Below are 9,831 nucleotides of genomic sequence, written 5' to 3'. Positions count from 1 at the left end.
CTTTGCAGTAGATCCATCTATAACTTGGTAAATGCTGGTCAGCCTTCACACATACTAACGCAGTTTTGTTTCTGGGATCAGTGGGCACTTTCAGTCTTATGGAACTAATTGAAAAGTCCAGATTAGCATGCCTTGCCCTCAGAGATACTAAACTAATCCCCTATACTTCCTAGGGCCTCCGTGTTCCCTTCTAAAACCAAGACAAGTACTAGCACTACCTGCCTACCTCAAAACATTGCTGTTTGGCCCAGAAGAGATGATGTTTATACAAGAGACCTAGGACAGGAGAGGAGCTCTAGAAACAAAATCAGCTCTTCCCCCGCCCCTCCTTACACAAAGCAAATACTACAGTAATGAAGAATAAAGCCAACCATCAAAATGTCTGCCCAAACTTCCTTCTGCTTAAAGTAATAATACTTTTGTTCTCTAGTCCCATCTACCAACACATTTCTCAGATTCCCATACTGAGGCTCCCTAACTGAAACCTTTTCCTTCCTAAGACCCATCAGAGATGTCTAGATGTGAGTGAGGACAACGCTTAGGTTTTACCTTGAGTCCTTGAAAATGCCCGAGTCCACATGCCAAGCTTTTCTCTGTGTGTCACAAAGACACTGTGCCTTGCAATGGTGCCTTCATTTCTGTATACTACCAAATGTCCTTCTCTGGATGGCTGTCCATTACCTGCCAAAGAGTATCCTGGTTCCCTCTGCCAATTCTCGGCTCTCAGTCTAAGAAAGGTGTCAGAATGACATCTTTTAGCAAGAGTGGCTAAGGTTCAGTCTCTAACAATACAACTTCATTTTGAATTGTGGCTTCATGAGGACTCATTAAAATCATTCACTTAAAATATTTCTCACTTTACTTGGGACATAGTAAAATTATAATACTGTATTGTGTTTTATGCCCTGGTCATTACAGGGTTATAGACCATTTGCATTCTTAAAAGGTAGCAGATTGTTTTGCAAGCCCTTCATCAAGCAAAAGGGAGGATTAGAAACAACATAAAATTTAGAAAGAAAAATTTTCTAAGTCTTCTTTTTTTTTTTAACGTAAAGCAAATGTATTACTTACATTCTATACCCTTTGGAGTAAATGCTTGCTTCCCAAAAGGGTAACAGACCACCCGAGTAGATGCCCACTGACAGGAACTTAATCCAAGTCCATCAGACTTTCAATGCCAACAGAGTGTTTGTTACATCGCTGCTTCTTCCATACCTAGTTTAAAGAAAAAAGCAGTATTCAGCATTTTTTCAAGGCAGAAAAGATGGAGGTTTTGGATGGAAAAAAGTGGAGCCTGAATTAGGCATGGTGATTCGTGCCTGCAGGGCCAGCATTTGGGAGACAGAGGCAGGAGGATCAAGAGTCAAGGTTACTCTTAGCTAGACAGTAAGTCGCAGCTCTTGGACATTGTTTAGGCAAATAACTGAGAGGTTGTTGGGCATTGGAAATATAGTGTGATGGCATCCCCAGAAGTCACAGTCACAGTGTGATGACATCTGCAGCAGTCACAATCACAGTCTGATGGCATCTCCAGCAGTCACAGTCACAGTGTGATTGTGTCCTCAGCAGTCACACAGTGTGATGGCATCTGCAGCAGTCACAATCACAGTCTGATGGCATCTCCAGCAGTCACAGTCACAGTGTGATCGTATCCTCAGCAGTCACACAGTGTGATGGCATCTGCCGCTAACTCTGCAAACACACAGTATTACTGCCCGTGAGTCCAGCCAACAATTACACTAGCTTGAACCCCTTTTTGGAAGGGTGCCAGACATCTTGTTTAAATTCTGCTGAGTACACAGGGAGGGACAGTGATGTCCGCTGTGTGTTTGAGATGCTGCTTCTCCCTGGGTCCAGCCCTCGGGGAGGCATCCTTCCAAAGCACTAAAGCAAACATGCCTGATCCTCTCTACCAGTTCCCAGCCTTTTCAAGCATGGAGGCTTGGAACGGCGCTCCAGTGAGCAAAACAGAAGGCCAGGCAGTGAAGGACTTCATGGACACATCATCAGCTGGGGGATTAGCTATGATTAATTTCTCTCTTTAGTGTTTGCTGGAGCAATGAGCATCCATTGCTCCACTAACTAGAAAAGAGGTCAAATGTGTTCTTTTGTTTGTGTGTATGTTTGTTTGTTTTCAAACCAAAGTGATCATTTCTCATGGGATTGTGTGTTTTAAATTTTACTGAACAGGACATATACATTAAGGGTTAAAAGAAAAAAACTACAAGCATTCTGAGAAACCAAACACTAACTGCAAGTGACTGTGAGTTCTGACTTCCTTGGCTTACAGGTCTCTGTCACAACATGTTAGAGTCAGAATTAGGAAATTTCTCCTGCCAGAAGGGGTGGCTACCACCCAGGGGTGTCAAATACAGGTACTCGAAGCCAACAGCATCCCTAAATAAGTTAGTGTACTGTCTAAAACTTACTAATAGCATTCAATTTGGTTTGTCTTATTATTTTTTATTAGTAAACGGTGGACTTGGGAATGTGTTTCCCCAAATCCAAATTCATGTTGTTAGTTAGCTCCAAGCTTCTAACTGGAAAGGAAATGCCCAGGCCCTCTAGAGAAACCTTTGGGAGCTGTTGACTTAAATGTGCACATACCTGAACTTGTCAAGTGTATAATTTCTGCCAGGAAAGAACCGACTTGGCCAAAGCCAATGCTTACATCTTTATGCCTTTTTTCCCCTCCACACAGGAAGGAGGAGAGAGGAAGCGAGTGAAAAGAGAGGGTTGAGAGGTTGGTATGAAAAACCATGTCAACAATTAGTCTTCTAACAATAGCTAACACAAAAGAAACCTGGAAACAGCCCTTTCTGCCCATCTCATTTTCCAATGAGATGGCAAGTCCCAGAGAGATTGTTCAGGAATTTGCCCTTTCTGGGTATCTGATGATAGAAGCAAGACTGAAAAAAATCACACTTCCCACTTCTGCACACATCTCCATCTACTTTGCCTTTGTGTGTAGAGAGTTATTTGGGTCCTGCCCAGTTCATTACAAAGGCCTACACGTTTAAACGATTAAACATGCGGATGACAGCTTCAGAGTATTCCATCAAAGATATTTCTCTCAGAAGAGGCAGATCAAAGACAGCAGGAGGAGGCTGCGCATCTTCCCTTGGCATCAAGAAGCGCTGACTCAGAGTAGCTGAAAGTGCATTGGTGCGGTGACATCCAAGGACCGTTTAAAAGTTACATCATCAGCAATCCTGTTTTCTCCCAGCTCCTCGCTCTCTCTAGGTTGGTGCCATGTTCCCCTCACAGTTAGGTCTCCAGGTAGTCCATATTCAAACTCTCACAGCCCCTTTTCCATGGATTTCAGTTTCCTGACCTGTCAAAGAAAAGGCTTGGTTACTAGATGGACCACTTTAAGTCCTTCCTATGACAGTGTTTCTCAAAAGGTGGACCAAAACAATTTTCATCAGAACACCCTTCCTGGCCTGTAGTCAAACCAAACTGAGTAGAAATCTTTGTGCTTATTAATGCTTGAAACCAGAGTGTTGGAAGTTGTTTTTTGTGCACTGTGTATTCAAATGCTGATTTCTCCACCCAGAGATCTGATTGCAGTCCAGTCTTTATTATGAAGCATTTTCTCATTCAGTATTTTGCAAAACATTGTTTCCCAGCATCTTCTGATTGGTCAAATAAAGAAGTTAACAACCTATATCTAGGCTGGAGAGGAAAAGGCAGGACTATTTCTGGACAGAGAGAGAGAGAGAGAGAGAGAGAGAGAGAGAGACAGAGACAGAGACAGAGACAGAGAGACAGAAAGAGAAAGGGAGAGGGAGAGGGAGACTGAAAGTGTGTCTCAGGTAGGTACCAGGGAGTTATAATCTGCACACAGATGAGGAAGGAGGTGCCAATGTGTCTTAATTTGGGTTTTATTGCTGTGAAGAGACACTGTGACCAAGGCAACACTTATAAAGAACACTTAATTGAGGTTGGCTTACAGTTCAGTCCATTATCATCATGGTGGGAAGCTTGGCAGTATTCAGGCAGATATGGTATTCTAGAAGGAGCTGAGTGTTCTACATCTTGATCCAAAGGCAGTCAGAAGGAGACTGACTCTCCTCGGCACTAGGTGGAGCTTGAACATAGGACCTCAAAGCCCACCCCCACAGTGACTCATTTCTTCCAACAAGGCCACACCTATTCTAACAAGGACACAAGTACTAATAGTGTCACTCCCTGTGGGCCAAGCATTCAAACATATGAGTCTATGGAAGGCAACCCTATTCAAACCACTACACAGGCCAAGATGCTAATGGACTGTGTGGTTGGAGAGTAGGCCAAGCTAGCATTGTTAGGTTAGAATATCTGAGTGTTGGTCCAGCTTTTAATGGCATTATTCAGAGAAAGGGTGGGCATAGAAAAGTCCACACGTTTACACAGAAGCAAGTCAAATGCTGGTGGGTGAGTTTGAGATCCATCTTTACATTTTGAAAAGATTGCCTAAACATATAAAGCCCCACAAACAGCAAGCTTCACACAAAGAAGAATACAAAACAGAGACCATACTTACAGGGTCCTAAGTATTTATTGCCAGGCTTTTCACAGAAAGGTTTTGCTAGTCTCTTGCCTTGAACAATGAGATCCCTGAATCACAGAAGGAAAAGTAGAGGTGGGGGGGGAATATTTGAACAATTTACAAGGCTGATGAAGCCAAGAATGCCTGTGAGAAGGAGTTTTCAATGTTCCATCAGCTCCATGGATGAGCAAACAAATGAAGCAAAATGTCCCAAAATTTAACTTAAAACAGTTGTTTTCCAGAGAACTCTGTCTAGTTCATCCAAAGTCTAATATCATAAAGGCCAGCAGAGCATTATAACTTAGGAATGACAAGATCCCCCCCATTGGCTTTGCCCTGAAAGCTACCAGTCAGCTCTCACATCCATCATGGGGAGTATTTTCCACCCACGCCTGCTGTGGCTGTTTTCCATTCATTTGCCCCAACTGATTTAGTAAGTCTAGGGTGCTCAGCTAGCTCCCAGGGTAATTTCCTGGACACGTGATCAGGAAGACATCACAGTCTTTTTAGGGAGTGGGCAAGAAGAACTCTTACGTCAGACAAAAATAGACAAGATCATGGGGTTTAATTTTAATTATGTAGACTTTGGGCTATGCCCTGCCCCCATACATACTTGCTCTAGGATGTTAGAATTGCATCATCAAAAAAGGTAGCTATGTATCTATCCATGTTTAAAATAATTAAAACTGTTAATTCTGCCCTCCTAATACACCATAGTGTATTACATTTGACTACACAGAATATATAAATGTTTCTGTCAGCATAGAACATTCTGGACAGTGCTGGTATAGACAATCTTCCAATAATTCGTTATAATCTACCCTCTACTTTTCTTTGTTCCATCAGGTGATCTCATTGTTCAAGGTCCCAGAGGCTTGTGAACAAATGGTTATTAAACTTCAGTCTAAGCCTCAACTTTTTCATCTGTCAAATGAACATATCAACATATGGATTTCTGGAATCCATGAAGGTCAAATAATCAGCACAAAACTAGATGCTTCAAATTATCTCAGTCATTGTTCACAAAATCTCCTATGTGGTTTTCGGTAGCATGTACCGTCTTCCTCTGGACTGAGTGTTCTCGAACCCTAAGAGCACGAGCAAATCTGGAGAACTCATCAAACCCCAGTCATTCTGACTCAGCATATTTTGGGGCAGGCCTGTGAGACTCAGCTTCTGCAGATTTTGTCACCAGGCTCTTGGAATCACACTTTGAGAACTGCTTCTCTAGGCAGCTCCATTAGAATTGCCTCTGTTTCTCTGAGGAGGAGTGTGTGTGTGTGTGTGTGTGTGTGTGTGTGTGTGTGTGTGTGTGTTGCACATTTATGCCTGTGTGCATGCACTCATGGTTGAATATCCTTTCCTGTTAATTTTCTCGCCTGCATATAAGCTTCATCACAGTTCTACCTTCCTGAGGCAGCTTTGTCTGCCAATTTCTCAGTCCTGACTGACTGATGAGACAGAGGAACAGCTTCCTTCCAACTCATACTAAGCTTATGGGTTCCTTCTCTGTGCTGAATAAACAACTGTTTGTTTATTTTACCAGAATTTCCTAACTATAACAAACAAAAGAGTAAGGCAGTTGACACATTCAGTTGTCTCTGGACTCTAAAAAGGAGAGATGTTATCTCAAGCTGAAGTATTTTTATTCCCTTCCTTAGAGTCTGAGTAATAATAATTCCATCTTCATCACCATCACCACCACCATCACCCAAGCAATGGCAGCCTAATTCCATATAGGGAGTTCTGTGTGCCTGGAAATGGTTTAAATACAAACACTTATGTAACATAAATTTACGTAATGTCCAATACTCTATGAAGAGATGACTCATTATACCTAAGCCACAGGCAAAGAGACAGATGCACAGAAAGCTAATGTGACTTAAAATTGCATCACTGTGAAGCATGGGAGCCGGGATTCAAATCTATGTAGTTCCAGAGTGTGGGCCCCTCTCTCCAAGTTTTGTCTGTACTTCGGTCTTTCATGTCTGTTACTGTGCTGGGAATGAACCTAGGATGTCAGTTCATCTACCACTTTTCTCTATCTGAAGGCCTTGCTTTGTTTTTTATTTTGAAACAGGCTCTCTCTTTATTGTCCAAGTTGACGGTCCACTGATATTGTAGATTAGACAAGCTTTGAATGCTTCCTTCATCCTCCCTCCCCTTCTCCTCTGAGAGGGTGGAACCTCCCCCTGCAGATATCACCCGAAGCTGGCACACCAAGTCTTTGCATGGTTAGGCTCTTTCTCTTCTCCTGAGGCCAGACATGGCAGCCCAGCTAGAACATATCCCACAGACAAGCAACAGATTTTGAGAAAGCCTCACTCATTGTTTGAGACTCGTGTGAATATCAAGCTTCACATTTGCTACATAAATGTGTGTGTGTGTGGGAGGATGGCTATATCCAGCTTATGTATGCTCTTTGGTTGCTGGTTCAGTCTCTGAGAGCCCCCAAAGGTCCAGGTTAGCTAGCTCTGTGGGTCTTCCTGTGGAGTTCTTATCTCATTCTGGCCCCTAATACTCCCCTGATATAAAAGAGCCATAAGCTTTCTCCTCTGTTGTGCTGTGGGTCTCTGCATCCTTCTGAGTCAGCTGCTGGGTGGGTGCCCTCAGAGGACAATCATGCTAGACTTCTGTCTGCAAGATAACTATTAATGTCTGTAGCATTTATGGTGCCAAGAATTGGTGCTTACCCATGAGATGGGTCTCGAGTTGGGCTGGTGATTGGTTAGCTTCAGACTCTGCTCCATCCCCAGCCCTGCATTTCTTGTAGACAGGATAACTTTTAAGTCAAAAGTCGTATGGGTAGGTTGGTGTTCCTATCACTCTACTGGGGTTCCTATAGCACATGCTCACGATGATGTGGAGAAAGAGGAACACTCCATCATTGCTGGTGGGAGTGCAATCTTACACAACCGCATTAGAAATCAATTTGGCAGTTTCTCAGATAACTGGAAAAGGTCCATGCTCTTAAACACAATGGCACAGCAATCGCTCTCACATCATTTGTTTTTATCCTTGTCTTCTTTTTATTTTTGGCATCTTAGCCTGCACTGTAATAAAAACACCACAAACACAAATTAAGACAAAAGAAATATATTTCTCAAGAGTTCTTGAGGCCAAGAAGTAAGAGAGAATAAAGGCACTAAGTGATATTTTGTGAGTGCCCATTTCATGGCTTGCATAAACTTAATCCATTAATGATTTCCTCACATGAGGCACAAAAGTGTTCTCTATTTGAACATGTTAATAATAAACTCAGAGTCAATGATAATACATTGGTGTTGCATTAAAGAGAATAACCAAAGCACTTTCCCTTGGTCTCATTCAGCCAAGGGTGAGTCCAAATTATCTGTTGTATGAATCTGAATCCTTGCCTGCTTGAGGATTGTCTTGTGAAGTCGTTCCTTTGTCAGTGTATGTCCCTGTTTGTCTGCCTGTTCGAATGTATGGGAATATGTCTGAGTAGGTCTCTGTTGTGACTGTCCCTATAAGGGGCTTTCTTACCCTCTAACAACACAGAAAGCATCACATGGGAGAGTAATGAGGAATGCCTTACAGAAAATGTGTAACAGTTTTACAAGGTATTAAATCAACTCCAAATAACCTCAGATGACCCATAAAACCAAAAGCATTACAAACATCTTTAATTAACAAGCCATATTTATATGCTGTTGTGGATAGTCGCATATAAGGTCACTTTCAGCCGACTTGTTGTTTCCAGCCATTAATTATCATAACACATATGCATTAATGTTGGGCCAGTATAGAAGAGTATAAAGATTACAGTTTCTATTCATTTCGACTGTAAGCATGCATTACAAAGGAAATACAAGGCAAATAAGGTTGGTTGTTATTTTGTCCTCTTAAGGAAGATTAAACAAACAGGCTAAGTACACAGTAGGATAGAGTCTTAAGTAAATTTTAAACTTTGGTTTTTATTAACTTTGGCTGTGAGGCCCAGCAAAAGTTCCATTCTCTTACAATGTAGAAGATATTTTTATAATGTTGCCACTGCCACTGTAGCTCATGAGAAGCAGCTTCTCAGTGAATATTTGCATGGTGAAGAAACAAGCAGATAATCTTCTGGGTATAACAAGGTCATTAATTTCCATCAAGGAAATTCCACCATCATGACCTCCTCACTTTCCAAAGCCTCTCCTCCTGTCATAACTTGGGGTGCAGATTCCAACCTATGAAATTTAAAAAACACCAGCATTCAGACTATAGCAGTAAATAAAACACACCGCCAGCATCTGGTGTAGAACTTTCCCTGTTCTATCCTCCTTACCCAGGTGTTTGTGTTTCAGAATGAAGACCATTCTCAGCAGTCAATCAGTCGACATTCCAGAAAATATTGACATCACTCCGAAGGGGCACACAGTCATTGTGAAGGGCCCCAGGGGAACTCTGCAGAGGGACTTCAATCACGTCATTGTAGAGATGAGTCCTCTTGGGAAGAAAAAGAAGAGGCTCCGTGTTGACAAATGGTGGGGTAACAGAAAGGAGCTGGTCACTGTCAGAACCATCTGCAGTCATGTTCAGAACATGATCAAGGGTGTTACACTGGGCTTCTGTTACAAGATGAGGTCTGTGGATGCTCACTTCCCTATCAACATCATTATTCAGGAGAATGGGTCTATGGTTGAAATATGAAATTTCTTGGGTGAAAAATACATCTGGGGGTTTCAGATGAGGACAGGTGTTGCTTGTTCGGTCTCTCAAGCCCAGAAGGATGAATTAATCCTTGAAGGAAATGTTTCAAACCCAGTGGCTCTGATTCAGCAAGCCACAGCAATTAAACACAAGGATACCAGAAAGTTTTTTTTTTTTTTTTTTTGATGGCAGATATGTATCTGAGAAGGGAACCATGAAGCAGGCTGATGAGGGAGACCTCAGTTTTCTAGCTCCAGAAACAAGATCCTGAGCACAAGTACAATTTGGGGACAATAAAAGGTTTAGATATTGAGAAGAAAGTATAAATTTTTTTATCTATCTGATGTCAACTGGTGTTTTGTGTTTCTCTTTTCTTTTTAAACCTGAACTGTGATGTGTGTATACATGTACATGTGCATTTTCCTGTTGTTATGGCTCTGGAGTTGATCAGAGATTCACCAGTATGACTATTAATAAATTTTAAACAAAAGGGGCTTTTATCAAGATATTGGTACCAGGTCTACACCCACGATTGAGGAGTTTGTAAGTGTAGTGCCCAGATACATTAGTCAGGGTTTTATAAAGACAAAGAACATAAAGTTTCGGTCTGTTTACATGCAAGCAGAAGGTTACATTCTGTTTTA

General features: G+C 41.9%; 1 pseudogene across 1 annotated transcript; it reads left to right on the top strand.

Moving 5' to 3' along the window:
* Positions 1–8,842: 8,842 nt before the first annotated feature.
* Positions 8,843–9,333, top strand: LOC308431909 (large ribosomal subunit protein uL6-like; annotated as a pseudogene). Its single transcript has one exon. The product of its transcript is annotated as a large ribosomal subunit protein uL6-like (transcript).
* The last annotated feature ends 498 nt before the right edge of the window (positions 9,334–9,831 follow it).

Source organism: Micromys minutus (assembly GCF_963924665.1).
Source record: "Micromys minutus genome assembly, chromosome: 17".
In the NCBI taxonomy this organism is placed as follows: Eukaryota; Metazoa; Chordata; class Mammalia; order Rodentia; family Muridae; genus Micromys; species Micromys minutus.
The sequence above is the reverse complement of the archived record's forward strand: the minus strand, read 5'-3'. Positions and strand labels throughout refer to the sequence as shown.